The 18,902-nt window shown below is 50.1% G+C and overlaps 1 protein-coding gene across 7 annotated transcripts in view; it reads left to right on the forward strand.

The window, feature by feature from the left end:
- The first annotated feature begins 229 nt into the window (after positions 1-229).
- Positions 230-18,902, forward strand: part of SEMA4D (semaphorin 4D) — a 127,214-nt gene continuing 108,541 nt past the window's right edge. For 3 of the 7 annotated variants that reach the window (XM_061426305.1, XM_061426304.1, XM_061426307.1), the window contains exon 1: positions 230-464. The gene's annotated coding sequence lies outside the window, so the exon portion shown is untranslated. The remainder of the gene's footprint in view (positions 465-18,902) is intronic. The other 4 variants (XM_061426298.1, XM_061426297.1, XM_061426301.1 and 1 more) reach the window with 2 other exon arrangements.

The following is an 18,902-nucleotide window of genomic DNA, read 5'->3' on the forward strand; positions in this document are numbered from 1 at the left end:
GGGGGTTAAGGGGGAAAGGTGGAAGGTGGGGAGAGAAGATATCAGAGGGAAAGAGTGGAGATGGAAGGTGGTAGGGGCGGGTGGAGATGGAGGGAGTGGAGGAGTGCAGGAAGGTGAAGAAAGGGGAGGGAAAAGGGGAGGGACGGAGCGGGTGGGGGATGAGAAGTAGGGCGGGGAGCCGGGCGGCAAGGAGGAGGAGGCAGGAGAGAGGGGGAAGGGAAGCGAGAGGAGGCGGGAAGGGAGGAGGGGAGCGGAGGAGGGGCCTGCGCGCAGCCCCGCGCCCTCCCTCCCGCGCCGGCCTCCGCGCCCTCCCTCGCCGCAGCATCCCCGAGTCGCCTGGCCGCGCCGCCCCTCCGCGCCGGGCCTCCGAGCCGGTCGCCTCCGCCTCTGCCGCCGCCATTCCTGCGCCCGCGCTCGCCTGGCCCGGCACCGCGGGGCCGCGCGGCCAGGACACGCCGCGCCAGGTAAGGGTTGGCGGGTAGAGGGCGGGCGCGGGCGGTGCAGGTGCGCGGGGGCGGCGAGACCCTCCCCGAATCGGCCCCCGAGCCCGCCCGGAGCCTCCGCCCCGAAGCCCCCTGACTCCTCCCAGGACCCCCGGGGCCTCCCCGGAGCCCCCTTCCCGGAGCTCCCTGACTTCTCCCGAGACCCCTCTTTGAGTCCCCTCCCAGGACCCCCCAGGACCCCTCCCCTCCTCGGCTACCTCCCTGCCCCGGCGCGCAGGTGGCTCGGCGACGCTTGGGGCTCGGGGCGCGCGGCTGACCCTGGCCCGGGGCGGGGGCGGTGTGTTCTGCCTGACCCGCGGCTCCTGTCCGCTCGGCCCCCGCCCCACTCCGGCCATTCAGGCCTGGCCTGGCCCCCCGGCTTCCATTTCTGTCGGCGGGGCCGCGGCCCCCGGGCGCTAGACCCCGAGCAGCGCACTCAGACAGGTGGGGCAGGTCGGGGCCCTGGCAGTGAGTGTTGCAGGCCTCGGCTTCCTTTTGGGTTTTGGCTGCGTGATTCTAGAATAGCCAAGGAGAATCAGCAGCCTTAGCTTAGGGCTGCACCTGTTGCAGCCGCCTGGTGAACTGCAGGAGGCTGAATCCACTGGGGTTTTGCCAGGGCAGACAGTGGAAAGGAGGGTTGGATCGTGGTGGTCCCCTTCGTTTTATTTCATTTAGTATTGGGGATGGGGGTGTGTGGGCGTCTGGAGGCGGGCAATTCACCAAAAACGAGGCCTGTGGTCTAGGGCAAGGGTCGCCGCTTTCTGGAGCGCATATGCTATGCAAAGTTGTTCAGCTTTTGATTTGAAAACCACCACTTATGTTAAGCACATCCAGGACTTGGGGACTGTGGCCAAGTGGCTGGCCCCCCCATTCTGAATCTATTCAGATCCACTAGGCGCCACCGAGCGGAAGTTTCCTTTCCAAGGGTGAAGTGACATCGGTAGCCTGTCAGCTCATACCTGCCCCAGGCCTGGGGCCTGCCTTCTGGCTGCCTGGGCGCTGTATTTTGGGAATGTTTACTGTGTCCCAGAAACAGGCTGCCTCAGTCAGTGCTGGGGCCAGGATTCTGGCCGAGATAATGCCCCGATTGTCACTTGAACCGTTGGTGTCTGTGCACATCGTCTGCAAGAATAAAGAAGAATAAAACAGACCTGCTCAGAGTACTCCAGGCAGCCAGTCCTACCAGGGGGAAAGCCTGCAGGGATGAGGGGATGGTGAAGGGATTCACTGGGGTATTTCTGGGGACAAAGACTCTTCCCACCAAGAGGGTAGACTTTCAGATTGCAAAGAAAAAAAAAGTTTGTATTATGAACAGCGAGTAAACCAAATAAAGAAAGAAAAATTGCTGATGCTGAGAGGCAACCCAGCTCTGGTCTACTCTTGAGCCATGTTATAGGACCGTGAGCTGGCATTCGAGAGGTACTGGCTCTCTATGATTGCTGGAAAATGCAGCGTTATCCCTCTGCTGGTAACTGGGGTGCTCTCACAGCCTTCTTTGGGGTCCTGGCAGATGGTACATCCACCCCAGCTCAGGAGTGGGGTGCAGGGCCACGCCGCACAGCTGTCCAGTGGGTCTGGGGGCAGGGAGATGACCATAATGACATCATCCACTCGTGATCCAGTCCCTGTGGGTTAGCCAAGGCAGGTTTCATCTCAAGCGCCCTCCCCCCTCACCAGGCAGGGATGTCTAGGCCAGTCTTGGGAGCGCATGCTAATGGCTGGCTCTGAGTGAGGGGGGAAGGACCATCCGCTGGTGCCAGCACATAGCGAAATCAATAATGTGTTGCAGAGATCAATGGTTTTTTCATTGGTCCTCTGTGCTTCCAAAGAGAGCCTGCTTCTCCCACACTGAGCACGGACAGTTTCAGGCCTCCCACCCCTCCCTCTGGGTTCTGTTTCTGGTGGGGGGGTATGGGTGTGGCCAGGAGCCTCTTCCTGATCCCTTGTGTGGTGAGCCTGGGGCTCCTGGATTGGCAACTGGGCTCCGTGTCCCCTCCCACCACCAGGCGTCCCCAGTGTGCCTGGGTTAGGCCCCTGCTGCTGCATATGTGTATTGGCTTCCCAAGTGTTCCTTAATTCACAGCGACCTTCCCCTCATGCTAACAATTTGTTCAAAAGAACTCCTGAGAAGGTGATGTGGCAGGTGGTGCATCCCTGTGCCCCCGGCCCCCCATCCCAGTCTCTTCTGGGAGTGACAACAGTGACCAAGTTAACCATCCAGGCCTGCAGGGTGGCCATGGGGTGAAGCTGGCCATGTGAAAATACACAAATGAATTTGCCATCAACTGACTGTCGAGGGTGGCTACAGGGAGAAAGACTGCTGTCCTTTGTGGGGCTCGGCAGGTGCAGTCTCCCCTGCTCCACCTGTGCCTCTGGGGCCCTTGACCATTCAGGGATGTCTCGGGGCGTCACCCGAGAGTGGGCCGGTCGGGCAGGTTTCTCTGCACTGGAGACTCAGCACAGCCCGTGGCCATTGCAGCCTGCCTGCTGTCAAAGGTGATGGAGAGAAGTGCAGATTTATTGCTGCTGCTGCTGCTAAGTCACTTCAGTCGTGTCTGACTCTGTGCGATCCCATAGACGGCAGCCCACCAGGCTCCCCCGTCCCTGGGATTCTCCAGGCAAGAACACAGGAATGGGTTGCCATTTCCTTCTCCAATGCATGAAAGTGAAAAGTGAAAGTGAAGTTGCTCAGTCGTGTCCGACACTTCGCAACCCCATGGACTGCAGCCCACCAGGCTCCTCCGTCCATGGGATTTTCCAGGCAAGAGTACTGGAGTGGGGTGCCATTGCCTTCTCCAAGAGATTTATTAGGAGGAAGTATCTGCTGATTCAGTCAAGTGGAGATAGCACGTGAGTGGGCCGTGCCTGGAGCTGGGCTGGCATTGTTCAGTGCACCAATTAAGGTGATCTTTGGGATAAGCAAAGTGGCTCATCGCAACTCCTTGGAGTGGCTCTCTTTGAATTGCCTGTCCCTTCCTGAGTGCATGGTCTTTTACCTGGCGATATTGTACCTAGACCAGGCATCACAGCAGCCCAGGAGTCATTCCCCCATAGCTGCCTTCCAGCATGCCCTGTGATCCGCCAGTAGGACCGGGTCCTTTATTTGGTCTAAAAGTCTCAGATGCTCTCTATGAAAGTGGAGACTTCACCCCTTCCCCAGGTCACTTCTATGTATTACTCGTGATTGCAGCTTTGAACGAAATGCAGTTAACCAGCATTTGAGCCAAGAAACATTCCTTTCAAAAATGATGGTATTTAAAGAGACAGTTGGGCGTTTGTTGAGTGAACAATGATTTTAAAAGATAATTATATTCCTTAACAACAGTATTGTGGTTATGTTCACACAGTCTTTACCCTTTAGCTGTAGATGCTGGAGTGATCTGCAGAGGAAGTGAGAGCCGTGTTTGAGAGCTGTTTCAGATTAGCGTGGGTGGGGGATGGGTTGGGTGATGGAGGGGGCAGCACTGACCATTGTTGAACGGTTATTCGCTCTGGGTGATGGTACCTGAGGGTTTGTTAGTCTCTTCAGTCTTTAGTCTTTAAAAGTCTTTATCATAAAATAGTTAGTGATCTAAGAATCCCATTTCCCCCTCTCAAATGCCATAGGATCCTTCACTTCATGGAATAGTTGAGGTTTACTCAGGATGGGGAACGCGGGTATACCTGTGGCGGATTCATTTCGATATTTGGCAAAACGAATACAATATTGTAAAGTTTAAAAATAAAATAAAATTTAAAAGAAATAAATAAAAGAAGTGCTGATGAGTTAAGTGGAAACATTGCTCCTTAGTGTGGACTGTATAGAGTGATCCCATTTACACATGTATAGGTAATGAAGTACAGAAGCGTCTGGAATGACAGACTCTGTGTGTCAAACGGACGATGACAGAGCACCCGCGGTGGACGAGGAGGGCAGGTGCTGCTCCAGACTCTAGGGACACAGCTCCGAGCAACAGTGGCTGTCCAGCTGGTGACCGGGATGGGAGGGAAGGATATATGTGTGCATGTGAGTTGTGTGTGCTTGGGTGTTGGCAGAGGGTTGAGAAGCGGGTGGCAGGAAGGAGGAAGGGGAATCTAGCCTTTTATCCCCTCACCTATTTCCATGTGGTTTGTTTCTTTTACAGTGGGATTGTTTTTGTAATGATAAAATGTATTTGTAAGAAGGGATTTCCATTAGGGAATGTGCTTAGTTGCTCAGTCGTGTCCGATTCTTTGCGACCCCATGGCCTGTAGCCCACCAGGCCCCTCTATCCGTGAGGATTCTCCAGGCAAGAATGCTGAAGTGGGTTGCCATGCCCTCCTTCAGGGGATCTTCCCAACCCAGGGATTGAACCCAGGTATCCTGCATTGCAGGTGGATCCTTTACCATCTGAGCCACCAGGGAAGCCCTTAGGGAATAGAATAACCTGGGTGTTTTGCAATATTTATTTATTTAGCTGCACGGGCCCTTAGCTGTGGTACTTGGGATCTTCAGTCTTTTGTGGCATGCAGGTTCTTTAGTTTTGGCATGTGGAATCTAGTTCCCTGACTGGGGATCATACCCAGGCCCCACCTGCATTGGGAGTTCAGAGTCTTAGTCCCTGGACCACCATGGAAGTCCCTAGAATAGCCTGTTCTAAACATTAAGTTTCTAAATCTAAATTTATTCGAAATGGATTTGACTTGTAGGAATTCGTGTTCCTACACAACATAACAACATGATGTGGCTTCAGTGAGGCAGGCAGTGAGTCCACAGCCATTTTTGCTCTGAGCCTGTGCTCTGTGGGCCCTGAAAAAGAGACACCAGTACCCTGACCTCAGCAATAGGGGGGACGAGACTCAGACCCTGAAAATTTAACAGGAATGCCGTTCCTCAATTTGGGCAGTAAGCTGAGGTACCATGCTGGGCCTGAGCCATGGGATGGGGAAGACCCTTAGCTCAGACCCACCATGATCCTGGTCTAAGTGGGGAAGCACATTTCGTTCCATGGGACTTGACCCAGCAACAAAAGCAGTGACAGTCCAGAGCCTTCTTGGGTGGATTCCCACTGCTAGTTGGGTGACCTGCCACTGTGGGGCTGTTCCACTCATCGTCAGCAGTTGCTGTTTTCTCATTTAGTAGAGAATATGTTAAGTAACTTTCCTCTACAGCAGCAGCAACAACAAAACCCATAAAAATGCTAAGTCCACGGAGTAAAAAAGCACAAGTTGCCTGGAATCCTCAGGGCTTCCCGCCCCTCCATTTTCCTGTCCTATTACAAGAAATTTGAGTTGCTTACGTACCAGAATGTAATTGGCTTTGATCTAGCATCTGGGTGTTGTTTGGCTCTGAAGCATGTTTTTGATTCTGTTTGCAGGGACACTACGTTCCCGGAGGCCTACTCTGAATAAGGGCCTCAGCTGGACCCCACTTTGTTCTCACCATGTGTTTGGGAGTTTTGTTTGTTGTTGTTGTTGTTGTTTACTAGTATTTTCCATGTTTGTGGGGCGGCCACAGCCGGGCCTGCATGAGGCGGCTGTGCTCTGAGCCTGGGGTCTCGTCTGCATGGCCATGAGCTGCCTGCTATCAGAACAGACTGTAGGCGCATGGCTCATTTTTCCATTGAGATAAGATGTGTTCTCTGCATCTCAATCCTTTCCAGAGGCCTTAGAGATCCTGTCTGAATAGAGCTGTGCCGTCTGGGCATTTGGGGCACCCAGGAGGTCTGTATCCTTTGTAGGTGAGGTCCCATCATTCATCTTTTTTGAGGCAAAGAAATTAGGTACTCAGGTGGTGCTAGTGGTAAAGAACTCACCTGCCAATGCAGGAGACATAAGAGATGCAGGTTCGATCCCTGGGTTGGGAAGATCCCCTGGAGGAGGGCATGGCAGCCCACTCCAATATTCTTGCCTGGAGAATCCCATGAACAGAGGAGCCTGGCAGGCTGTAATCCACAGGGTCACACAGAGCTGGACACTACTGAAGCAACTTAGCAAGGCCCCTTTCACCGCCACTTCATGAAGTCCCACCACTCCGTCCAGCAAATGTTTACTGAGCTCCAATTACGGCAAGAAACCAAGAGATAGAAGGCCCTGCCAGCTTGGCACTTATGGTCAAGTAGTGGGTGCTGGAAGGCTAAGGAGAGGAAGTAAATCCGAATGTAATGCATTGGGGCCATAGTGCCATGGAGAAAGCCAGTGTGGGGTCCAGGTGCTCACAGTTTGAGAATGTTTGAGATTCAAAACCAGGTGGCTGGTGGGCTGATGGAAGAGGTGAGGAGTGACCAGGGGGATGTCCTGGCATGCTTTAGCAAGGCCAGAGGGCAGGTGTGGCTGGAGCAGAGGAGCAGGCCTGTGCAGGTGGTGGGTCTGGCTGGATTCTGGTGTGTTGTGAAGATGGAGCCATTGGGATGATTGGCTTAATAGAGGAGTCCAAGGTGACCCTGAGATTCTTGGCTCAGGCAGCCCGAGGGATGGAGTGGGCGTCACCCTGAAATGGGGCCTCAATGGGCAGAGCAGCTTTCGGGGATTTGGGAGGGTGGTACCTATGACCTCCACTGCTGTCCACGTGGAGGTGGTAAGGGGCTTGTTGGGCAAGCAAGGGTGGAGTTGGAGGGAGTGGCCTGGGTCCGATATGGGTCTGGCTGTTGCCAGCACAGAGGTGATATTTTTAAAGCTGAGTCGGCACAAGATGGCAGAGGAGGAGAGGAGAGGTCCAAGGTCAAGGAACCAAGAAGGAATGTCATCAGGGCAGGAGAAAGCCAGAGGGGTCTGGGGCATCCAGGGCCACTGGAAGAGTGTGCATGGAGAGAATGGGCTGTCTGGCCGAGGGAGCCAGCTAGATGAGGAATGAGAATTATCCTTGGAGAATTGACCTTAGAAACATGGAGGTTGTCAGTGTCCTGACAAGAGGGGTGGGAGTGTTGGGCCAAGACAAGGTGGCAAGTGGAGCTCAGGACATCAGGAATTGGTAGTTTTTTCGAGAATTTTTCTGGGAAAGGGGGCTGAAAGATGCGGGAGTTGCTGATGGGCATAAGGGGTTGTGTTTCAGGTTTTGGTCCTGATGGGAAAGATGGAGTAGGGGGAAGAGTGAAGGAAGTAGGGTGGGGGCCTTGTCCATGCCCTCCAATGAGGGAGACGGAGGGGGACAGACGAGTGGCCACTGTTCCCCCGCAAGCAAACTGTCATCAGCCTCTTAGGTACCCCACTTCTCTGATTGGCCCTGGGGTCCTCAGAAGGGGTCAAGATGGCAGAAAATGGTTATGGAAGCTTGTGACAGCGGAACCTCTGAGCATGGCGGTGGGTGCCCAGGGGCTGATGAAGCCCTCTTGGGTGCTGAGCATAGGAAGTCTGGAGAGCTGAGTTTGCCAGGCTCCCTGGCAGGAGTGGATGCCCTTCTGGCTGAGAGGACATCTGAGTGACAGGAGGAGGGTGAAGGAGGCCTGGTCTGCTGACCTGATGAGCCTGGGCAGAAACTGAGGCTGAAAGTGGGGCCGTGTCCTTGCAGCCAGGATGTGAGCATTTCCCTCTTATGTTGGCCTGGCATCCCTACACACAGGGCCCGGTCACTAGCGAGGGCCTGCGTGTGATGGATTAACACCGCCCTGATTCCGCATCCGCTGAGCACCACGTGAGTGAGGGAGAGAGCCTGTCTCCAGGCGTGGTCCCTGTGCCAGCAGCATTGTATTTCCAGACCCTGCTGCAGGTGCAGGTTTTTACCTCCACCCCCAGGACCCCTGAACCAGAAGCTCTGTGGTAAAGAATCTGCCTGCAAGGCAGGAGACCCAGGTTCGGTCTCTGGTTCAGAAAGATCCCTTGGAGAAGGGAATTGCAACCCACTCCAGTATGCTTGCCTGAAGAATTCCATGGACAGGGTAGGCTGTGGGCTACTGTCAGTGGGGTCACACAGAGTTGGACATAACTGAGTGACCAACACTTTCACTTCCAAGGTTGGGCTAAGCACAGCCTGTGGTTGGGAGGTGTACCCTGAGGGGCAGACAGAAGAGCTTCTCTCTGGATGCCCTTTAGACTTAGGCTGCTTGCCTGTAGAAACAGTTCCGTTAACCAGTTTTATTGAGGTATAATTTACATACAATAAAAGGTTACTGTTCAGTGAATTTTGACAAACGTATACAGTTATGCAGGCTTCCCTTGTAGCTTAGATAGTAAAGAATCTGCCTGCAATGCAGGAGACCCAGATTCAGCCCCTGGGTGGGAAAGATTCCCTGGAGAAGGGAATGGCAAACCACTCCAGTATTCTTGCCTGAAGAATCCCATGGACAGACAATGGGTTTGCAAAGAGTCAGACTTAACAGAGTGACTTTCACTTTCACTTCCAAGCTTGGGCCAAGCAGGGCTTGCCTTTGCGGGTACTGCATCCTGGAGGGCAGACAGGAGGGGAGAGGCAGGGCCAGTGGGCCCACTCTGGATGCACATTAGACTTGGGATGTTCACCTGTAGAACCAATGTTTCTTTAACCAGTTTTACTGAGGTATAATTACATACAACTAAAGGCACTGTTTGGTGAGTATTGACAAAGGTATCCAGTTATGCAGCTGCTTCCGTGATGTGATGGAGGCCGACAGTGGATGATCTCTGCAGGTGAGGGTGCACCTCACGCGTTCATGCACCTACCGTCCCTGGCTGCTGTCCGGCTGCTGTAGCAGTCGAGCAGTTGCAACAGAGATTGTGTAGCCTATGAACTCTCCCCAAACTCCCTGTTGCCTCTTTGCACTCAACCCTCCACCCAGGCAATCACTGATCTGTCGAGATTAGACTATTAGAAGATTGGTTTCTTTAAGCGTTTCAGAACGGAAGCATGTATTGTAGATTTCTTACTTCTTTCCCTTGGCGCATCTCTGAGATTCTTGGGTTTTGCTGTGTGTTGTACTTTCCGTCTTTTATTGCTGAATCCTGTTGTATCACGTGGGTGTGCCATGATTTATTGATTTATTCACCTGCTGGTGGATGTTTGGATTGCTTCCTGTTCGAGATTATTATGAATAAAAGTGCCGCAAGCTACAGCGCAACACAAAAGAACAACCAGTTAAAACATGAACAAAAATATCTCCAGAGAAGACAGACAGATGAGAAACAAGCACATGAAAAGATGCTCAACATCATTAGTCACGAGGGAAGTGCAAGACCAAACCGCAGTGAGATACTATTTCCCTCTTTTATTTAGAAGAATGACTTTTATTTAAAAAAAAAAAAGGAAAATAGTAAGTGTTGGTGAGCATATGGAAAAGGTGTAAGTTTCACACGTTACTTCGAGAATGTAAAATGGTGCAGCGACTTGGAAAATAATTTAGGGATTCTTCCAAAAATTAAACACAGAAATGTCATGTGACCCAGCAGTCCTACTCATGGGTAAATACACAAAAGAATTGAAGATAGATGTTCCAACGAAAACTTGTACACAATTGTTCATAGCAGTGCTAACTCACAATTTGGGAAACAACTCAAATGCCTGTCAGTGGATGAGTGAATAAATAAATGTGGTCCATCCAGGCAATGGAATATTACTTAGCCATTAAAGAAATGAAGTACTGACATGTGCTACAACATGGATGACCCTTAAAAACATTTTACTAAGTAAAAATAGTCAGACACAAAAGTGCATTGTATGATTCCATTTATACGAAATGTCTGGAATAGGCAGATCTATTGAGACAAAACAAAGCAGGCTGGTGCTTGCCAGGGCCTGGGGAAGGGGAGAATGGGAGTGACTGCTTAATATGTATGGGGTTTCCTTTGGAGGTGATGAAAATGATTTGGAACTAGAGAGTGGTGATGGTTGCCTATCCTTTAAAATGGTTTAAATGGTAAATTTTATCTTATATGTATTTTACGGCTATAAAAAAAGGGGATATAAAGAATGCTGTATTCGTTTGTATGCACATCTGAGAGTGGACATGCATGTTCATTTCTCTTGAGTAACTACTGAACCAGTAGAATTGTGAGGCTGTGTGGTAAGTGTATCTTTAACTTTGTAAGAAACTGGCAAACTGTTTTCCAAAGTGGTTGTATCATTTTACATCCCTACTGCTAACGTGGGAGCAGTTATTTCACATCCTTGCCAACACTTGCTGTCATCAGTCTTTTTAAATTTAGTTACTCTGGTGGGAGTTGTGCTCTACCATAGATGTTCTAGTTGAGTATCTTTTCCTGTATTTATTAGCTCTTTTAGGTTTTGTTAAAATCTTCTGCTGACTTTTTAGTTGGGCTATTTATCTCTTATATTTGAGTTTTTAAGAGTTCTTTACATGTTCTGGATTCAGTTTGATAGATATTTGTATTGCAAATATTGTTTTCTCTGTGGCTTACCTTTCTATTTGATTAATGATTTCATGCAAAGGGCAGACATTTTTAGTTTTAAGTCCATTTATATCAACTGTCTTTAGCTAGTGGTTTGTGCTTTTTGTGTCCTGTTTAAGAAACTTTGTCTCACCCATCATCATAAAGATTTTCTCCTGTGTTTTCTTCTGAAGGCATTATGGCCTTAGCTTTTATCTGCTATCTGTTTTGAGTTACCTTTTAACTGGAAAGAGTTTAGGATTGAGGTTCATTGTTTTGAGTGCGTATACCCAGTTGTTCCCGCGCATTTGAAGAGTAATTGAGAATCTGTGTGGCTCTGTTTCAGGACTCAGTTCTAGTCCATTTTGGCTTATACACCATTGGCCTGGAAACTAGCCCGTCTTCATGACTGTTGTTTTACAGTAATTCTTGAAGTCAGGTAGTGAACCTTCCAGTTGTGCTTCATTTTCAAAACTGTGTTATCTAGTCTAGATCCTTTACATTTCCATATAAGTTTAAAATCGGCTTGCCAGTTTCTACAAAAACGCCTGCTTCAGTTTTGAGTGGGATTGCATTAACTCCTTAGATCAACTTGAGGAATATTGTTATTTTAACAATATTGAGTCCCAGCCAGTGATCATGGACTGTCTTTCCTTCTGTATTCACTTTCCTCCATTTCTCTTAGCAGTGATTTGTAGTAGTCAGTGTAGGTCTTGTATGAGTTTTATCACATTTATTCGTGAGTATTTTGTGATTTTAAATGTTACAAGTGGGTTTTAAATTTTTAATTTTCCTATTGTTTTTTTCTACTGTTGGAACATTGTATGGTTGGATGGCACCAGCGACTCGGTGGACATGAGTTTGAGCAAGTTCCCAGAGTTGGTGATAGACAGGGAAGCCTGGCATGCTGCAGTTCAAGGAGTTGCAGAGTCATGCATGACTGAGTGACTCAACTGAACTGAACTGTTACTGTATAGAAATTCTGTTGATTTTTATATTGTTTATTTATCTTGTGACCTTTCTAAATTCACTTATTTGTTTCAGTAGCCTTTTTGTAGTCCTTTAAGATTTTTACACAAAGATAATCCTGACAGTTATAAATAGGAACCATTTTACTTCTGTCTTTTCAGTTTAAATGCTTTTTATTTCTTTTTCTTCCTTTATTCCATTGTCTAGGATGTTCAGTGCAGTGTTTAACAGAAATGGTGACGATGGACACTCACCTGTTCCCAATCTTAGGAAGAAGGAACTTAGTATCTTTTCATTGAATATGATGTTAGGTGAAGGTTTTATGTAAATGAATTTTTGGAGGTTGAGGGAATTTTCTAGTTTGCATAGAGTTTTTATCGTTACTGGATGTTCAGTTTTGTTATATGCTTTTTCTGTATCTGTTGAGATGATCATATGGTTTTTCCTCTTTTTTTGATAAATATGGTGAATTACAGTAGTTAATTTTTGAATGTTAGACAATATTTCATCCCTGGCACAAACCCCAGTTGGTCATGATATTATCTTTTTTCGGTATTGCTAGATTCAATTTGCTACAATTTTGTTAAGAATATTTAGAACTATATTGATGAGAGATATTATAATCTTTTCTTGTAATCCTCCTGTCTGGTTTCTGTATCAGGGTAATGTCGGCCCCACACAATAATTTGGGAAGTGTTTCTTATTCATTTATTATTGAGAGTTTGTGTAGGACTGACATTGTTTCTTCCTTAAACATTTAACAGGATTTATTAGTTAAGCTGTCCTGGATTTCCTTTATGAATTCAGTTCATTGACATAGAGCTATGAAGACTTTCTGTTTCTTCTTGAGTCAGTCCTGGTGATCTGTGTGTTTCAAGGAATCTGCCCATTTCACTTAAGTTGTCAAAGTTGTTGGCATGAGGTTGTTTATAATATTCCCCTATTATCATTTTAATGCCTTGGGATTTGCATGGTTTTCCCTCTTTCATTTCTGAGCCTGGGATTCTTGAAAAAATGAAGCAGAACAAAACCCCCGTGTCTGTCTCCACACCCGCCCAGTTACAACAGAATCTCCTGGGATGGGAGGGAGGGTGTGGATGGGTGGTTTTGACAGCTGTTCAGGTAATTCTTGTGCAGCCAGAATTGACAGCCTTTGACGCAGAGGAAGGAGGGATAAGCTTTACTTACTGGTGGTCTGGGCAGGTCTCCCAGAATGAAGCCAAGGAGGATCTGAAAGAGTGGAGAAGGATACAGGGCCCTTGTCTGAACACAGGGTCTGTATGGAGAACACCAGGCCAGTGGCCTTGATGGGGCTTTGAGTTTGGTGTGGACCCTGGGTGGACCTGCAGGTATGGAGGGCGTTCTGTACATGACAGATTTTGGAGCCAGTGAAAAATAGGAAGGAAAGCAGCTGGCCAAGAGACAAGGAATGCCAGGCCACATAGCATAGACTTCCTTCTCTGCAGGGTTGTTGTTTGTTTTAAAGTGAGATTTACTGAGGGATAATTTGCATTCAATCCTTAAGGGAATCAACTCTGAATATTCATTGGAAGGACTGATGGCTGAAGCTCCAATACCTTGGCCACCTGATGAGAACAGGAAAAGATTTTGATGCAGGGAAAGATTGAGGGCAGGAGGAGAAGGGGATGACAGAGGATGAGACGGTTGGATAGGATCCCTGACTCATTGGACATGAGTTTGAACAAACTCCAGGAGATGGTGAAGGACAGGGAAGCCTGGAGTGCTGCAGTCCTCATGGTTGCAAAGAGTTGGACACTACTGAGAGACTGAACAACAGCGACAATTTGCGTTCAGCAAAATGCACCCATTTTCATGTCCTGTTCTATGAGTTTTGAAACATAGTCATGTAACAATCACCAGATCAATATACAGAAAATCGTGTAACTCCATAGATTTCCTTGTGTCCTTCCAGAGTCAGATCCGTCCCCACCCCGCCCATTCCCAGCACCCACGAATCTGTTTTCCATCCTTTAAGGCTTTTCCAGGATGATGTATAAGTGGAGTCACACAACGTACAGCCTCTGGGTCCAGCTTCTTTCACTCTGCCTAATTTTGCAGGGGTTTGAGCAGTAACTGATGTGAGCAGAATCACAGTGAGCGCTGACTCTGACACCTGATTTATGAATCAGAAAGATGAGGATGAAGACAGGGAGGCCATTATGGGAAAGAGTGACATAGCGATATTCATGGTGATCTCATTGTCAGGGACCTGCCACCAGCCTACTATGCCTGTCTCGTGGAGTTCTAACCACAGCTCTATCAGGCTGGGAGAGTCCTTCTGTCTTTTCCAGGTGAGGATGTTGAAAACGGAGAAACCAAGGAGTGGTGGACCCAGAATGTGAACACGGGGGCTGTGGCTTGAAGCCTGCAGGGAGGGGTGCTTGCCAGACACAGCATCTGATGCGCACATTGAGGGGTGGCCACTGGTCGAGGTATTTAAAAAATTTTAAGGATACCTGTACCCTCAGCCATTTCAGTTCATTGTCTGGAAATTTATGCTGAGGAATCATGGTTGTGAAGAAGCGTTTATTAGAAAGGGTGTCAGGTGTTGATAAACAGAAAACCCAGATACCAGCTGAAAGCCACTGACAGATGGTCAGAGATGAGGAGATACAGTTAGGCTAGCCAACCTCTAAAAATAATAGTATAAAATATGATGATGTATCACATCAAGTACTAGGAACTATTCCTAAACCAGGGCATACAGTGAGGACCCATAATTTGTCTAGGAAGCATTAGGCAGACTGTCCAGAAGGGAGGGTCACGTAGTTCGTTGACGTTGTGGTTTTTGTTTTCACCTTGGTGCTTGTCTGCATGACTCCAGTTTTCTGCAGCAATAAAGGAAAAATGGAAAAAACACAACTGTAGATCACACGCGCACACACACACGTCATATGCCTTGAGAGTCTGACACACTTTTCATAGACCTGTTATACCTGCCTTGTTTAAAAAGCGGGTGGGAGTTCTTTCTGTTGTGCTTTTAAATGGGAAACATACGCTGGCCTGTCCAGACAGAGTGAGAGGAGATGCTTGAGTGAGAGTGTGTGGCCGCCATGAGCCCTGCGCTGGGGGTGGGCCCACTGCCCTCCTCCATGCCTGGCTCCAGCAAGAGCCTGCTCTGATGGACGGCCTGGGTTTGACCGAGAGTGTGGCTTGTGTCGTGTGTGTGTGTGGCCTCTGGAAGGCCTGACCGTTCATGAGTGGGGTCAGCAGCATCTGGGAGCTGTGGGATTACAAAATGAGGTGACAAGTGAAATATCCCTTCTTGGTTATCTTTGAACTGGGATGCTGATAGATTTCAGTGTCATATTTAAAACCAAGCTTCAGAGAGGTTTCAGTACTTATCTAATGTTGCTGAAAACATTTTATTAGAATATTAAAACTTAATGGCTGCTTTCAGACCCTGAGGGCAGCTCACAGTAAGACATGCATTTATTCTGTAAGGCAGTGAACTTGCTTATATGTATGTACATATGCATGCACACACATTTGTGTATAGATACACACACCCGTACTTAAAAAAAGTTTCTCAGGAGAGCACTCACCCCTAACCACATATGATACTCTCTGATATTTTGTTCAATTGCATCTTGTTAAAAACTGTGTTTGCACCCCCCAGATTGAAAAATACTGAACCCCATTTTGTCGTCTGGCCTTCTGTGTGACTGCATGGACATTTTAAACTTTCGGCGTTAAGCAAATGTGTGAGGACTTTGTATTGTCGTTTTATTTCCCGCATCAACTACTGGCTGCGGTGACCTCTTCTTTGGTCTCTCTAAGTCTGGCGCTGAGCACAGGTTGGAGCCTGGAGCAGAGGGGCACCCCCCCCCCAGCTGCCCATCCCCAGTCGCCTGAGGAATGCATGCTCAAAGGCCACACATGGCAGGGGGAGGCGGGAGCCAGGAAACTGGGTCAAAGCAGAGCCCCTGAGCCTCGGAAGTGGATCACTGGCGGGTCTTTGAAACCTGAGGGACTAGCTTGGGTTTCAAATGTGGGCTCCCTTGGGCCTCCCTGGAAGCACGGCCCCCCTGCCTTATGTTTATATGCTCTCCCGCTTAGTGGACAGGACCACCAACGGAGCAAGGCTTGGTTTTCCCTGGCAACCCGGGAGGGGATGGGAACACGATTGTTAAAGTAGATGCTGAGGGGCCTGGAGAGCAGGCCTGAGAGAGACAGGTCCCCACGGGTCTGCAGTGATGGCTCTGTGGCCTCCTGAGCTGGTGGGCACAGACTTTGCATCCTGGGAAGAGAACACCACTTATAGTGAGTGGAAAGGGCAGACTCCGCTTCGAAAACAAGTGAGACCCAGAACACACACACAGTCTCCTCTCTTCCCGGGAGAGGACGCAGCGTGTGCACATACCAGCTCTTTCCGAAGGCCCAGACTTCTGCTAAGATGTTTTGTGTCAGGACTATTTTCAGGCCTTTTCTAGCATTTATGTTGCGGTCCCTAAAGACGGAAAAACTTTCCCCAAGCACAGCTCCTTTCATTAGCCACGCCAGGTGCCGGTCTCTCCAACCTGCTGGCCAGGAGCACAGGGAGCAGCGGTGTGGCTTCTGTTACCCAGAGTGATCTCCACGAGCTTGGCAGCGGCTGTTAGCTGCGCCAGCTGAGAACGGCTGGGCACTTCCCAGAGCAGCCGGAGCTTGTCCCAGCCTGGCCTGTGCTTCTCTTTGCTCTTTGTGCCATGCCTGTTTGCTCAGAGCTGAAGGGGGATGGGTCTGTTGAAGGAAACGTGCTCTTAGGGCTGTGGGGTCAGTCATTTTCTGCCCGGCCAAGTGCCCTTGTGTGTTCCTGGGCCAACCCTGGTGTCCTGAGGCATCTTCTCTCCAGGAGAGTGGCCCCAACAGCAGTAGCCGATGGACCAGGGCGTGCATCCTCTGAATGCTGGGGCCAGGGCCAGCTTGTTGGGGTCGGGTCCCCCAGCAAAGGCCACCTGACTTCAGGCTGACCTCTTCCATGGCCACTCACCACTGGCTGCTCAGCAGTGGGTCCCCTCACCCAGCTCAGTGTGGCCGCTGTTCTTTTCCCATCTTGAAATGCAAGGGAAGATCCCCACAAAACGGCAGCAGCAGAAGGTCCAGCCTGCCCTTGCTTCTCTATTTTCATCTTCCCATTTCCTTCCTCCTTCTCTGGTGAGGCGTTTGCACTTTTACAGTAATGTGCGTGTGACCTTGCTTTGCTCACCAGTGTAGCCTGACTGTGAGGCTCCCGGAGCACTAGCAGGCCCTTCTGGCACTCCACCCCAAGGATGCTGTCCCCACTGAGCGCAGCGGAGGTGCGTTCTGGCTGGGTTCGACTTGCATACACTGGATCCTGCAGTGCACGCGTGGATGTCCCTCAGCTCCTGTGAGTGGCCTCGGGCCCCGCTGCACGCCTGGGGCTCTTTCCTCATCCCAGCTCTCCAGCATCCATCTGGGGCGCGCACCACAGTTCATGCACTCGCTGTGCTGTTGGCTTGGTTTCTGGCTTGGGCCATTATGAATGTGGTTTGTAAACATTCTTGTCCCTTTATTCTCCATTGAGGACACCAGGAGTCCTCGATTATCTGTAGTTCCACTTCCCAGGGCAGCTTGCCTCCATCTATAACAGGGCTCCTGGAATTGGGGTCTCAGACTTAGCTCGCTGGCACCCCTGGCTCCAGCTTGCTCCACCAGGAGCTATACCCTCCACCCTGGGAAGGGCTTTGGGCCTCCTTCTCCACCCCTGCTGCCATCTAGCCCCTTGGGGTCTCTCCAGCTGCACCCTGCTCCTTGCTACCCTCTGCTTCCCCGGATCTGGCGGGCCCATCAAGGCCTGGTGGAAGACTCCCTGGTCGTGAAAGTGTGGTGGCTCTTCTCTGCTCTGCAGTTCTGTCCCGCTGCACTGTACCCTGTCACTCAGCCGTGCTGCTGTTCACGCCTTCAGTGAGCAGGGGACATGCCTGGCATGTCCCGGGCACCATGTGTGCAGCAGGGCATGGGGATGTAGAGGGAGAGCCCATGGCGTGTGGTGCCTCCAGCTGAACTGCAGTGACCAGGGATGTGTGCCACCAGGAAGGGAAAGTTGGGGGTGGGTGTTGACCAGCAAGGATGGGCTTGAGGGGGTCTAAGTCAGGAACTCTGAGCTGAAACTCAGGGACAGCAGGAAATAGCCAAACCTGAGTGGAGAGAAAAGCTGTGGCAGTTTAAACAAAGCATGTGGCTGTAATACATTGACACTGCTGTCACTGAGATGCCGTGGTGTCTGCCCTCCCTTGGGACTGCTTGGATCTTGGAGCCCTGAGATGCTAAGTAAGGGGCTGATGGCCCTCATGCTGTGAGGAAGCCCGAGCCCCGCAAGGCCATGTAGCACTGGGCCTGCAGTGGACAGCCTCTGCTCCCTCCTCGCCAGGCCCTGACTTGGGAGGGGAGTGGCCTTTACATGATCTCAGCCCTTGGTATCAGGACCCCAGAAGGGGCCTCAGACTTTGGGCTAAGTATCCTGCTGGGGCCCGTCGGGACTCCTGGCCCAAGGACTGTAAGCGTGGGGACTATCTTGGGCCACCAAGTCCAGGGTGGTTTGTTACATGCAGCAGTGGCTCCCCCAGAGAGTGGATGGGCCTTGGGGTGAAGTGGGAGAAGTTCTGGACACAGGTGCTGGGTGGGAGGTGGGGTGTGAATCATAACAGGTGCAATAGCGGTAATTACTTCAGTTTTCATCCTACACTTTTCATTGTCTCTGTAGCCGGGAGGCCTTCTGTCTTCTCCTTAGCTGACCATGAAGGAAACATGCTTACATCTCACCGAATCATGATGTACAAGCATGTTTCCTAGGGTCACCATAAGAAAACTTCGCAAATGAGTGGCTTAGACAACAGAAATTTATCCTTGCCCAGTTCTGGAGACCAGGAGTCCAAAATCAAGGTTTTGGCAGGCCCATGCTCCTCCTGAATGCTCTAGGATAGGACCCTTCCTGCCTCTTCCAGCTTCTCTTGGCTCCAGGTGTCCCTTGGCTTGTGGCCACATCCCTCCAGGACCTGCCTCCGTCTTCACGTGGCCTTCTTTCTTGTGTCTTGCCTCCATGGTGCTCTCACAAGGACCTTTGTTAGTGGATTTAGGGCCCATCCAGGTGACCTGGGATGATGGCATCTTAACTCTGTGATCTGAATGACATCTGCAAAGTCCCTTTTTCCAAATAACATCACTTCTCAAGCT

The sequence above is a fragment of the Bos javanicus genome, chromosome 8, assembly GCF_032452875.1.
Source record: "Bos javanicus breed banteng chromosome 8, ARS-OSU_banteng_1.0, whole genome shotgun sequence".
Lineage (NCBI taxonomy): Eukaryota > Metazoa > Chordata > Mammalia > Artiodactyla > Bovidae > Bos > Bos javanicus.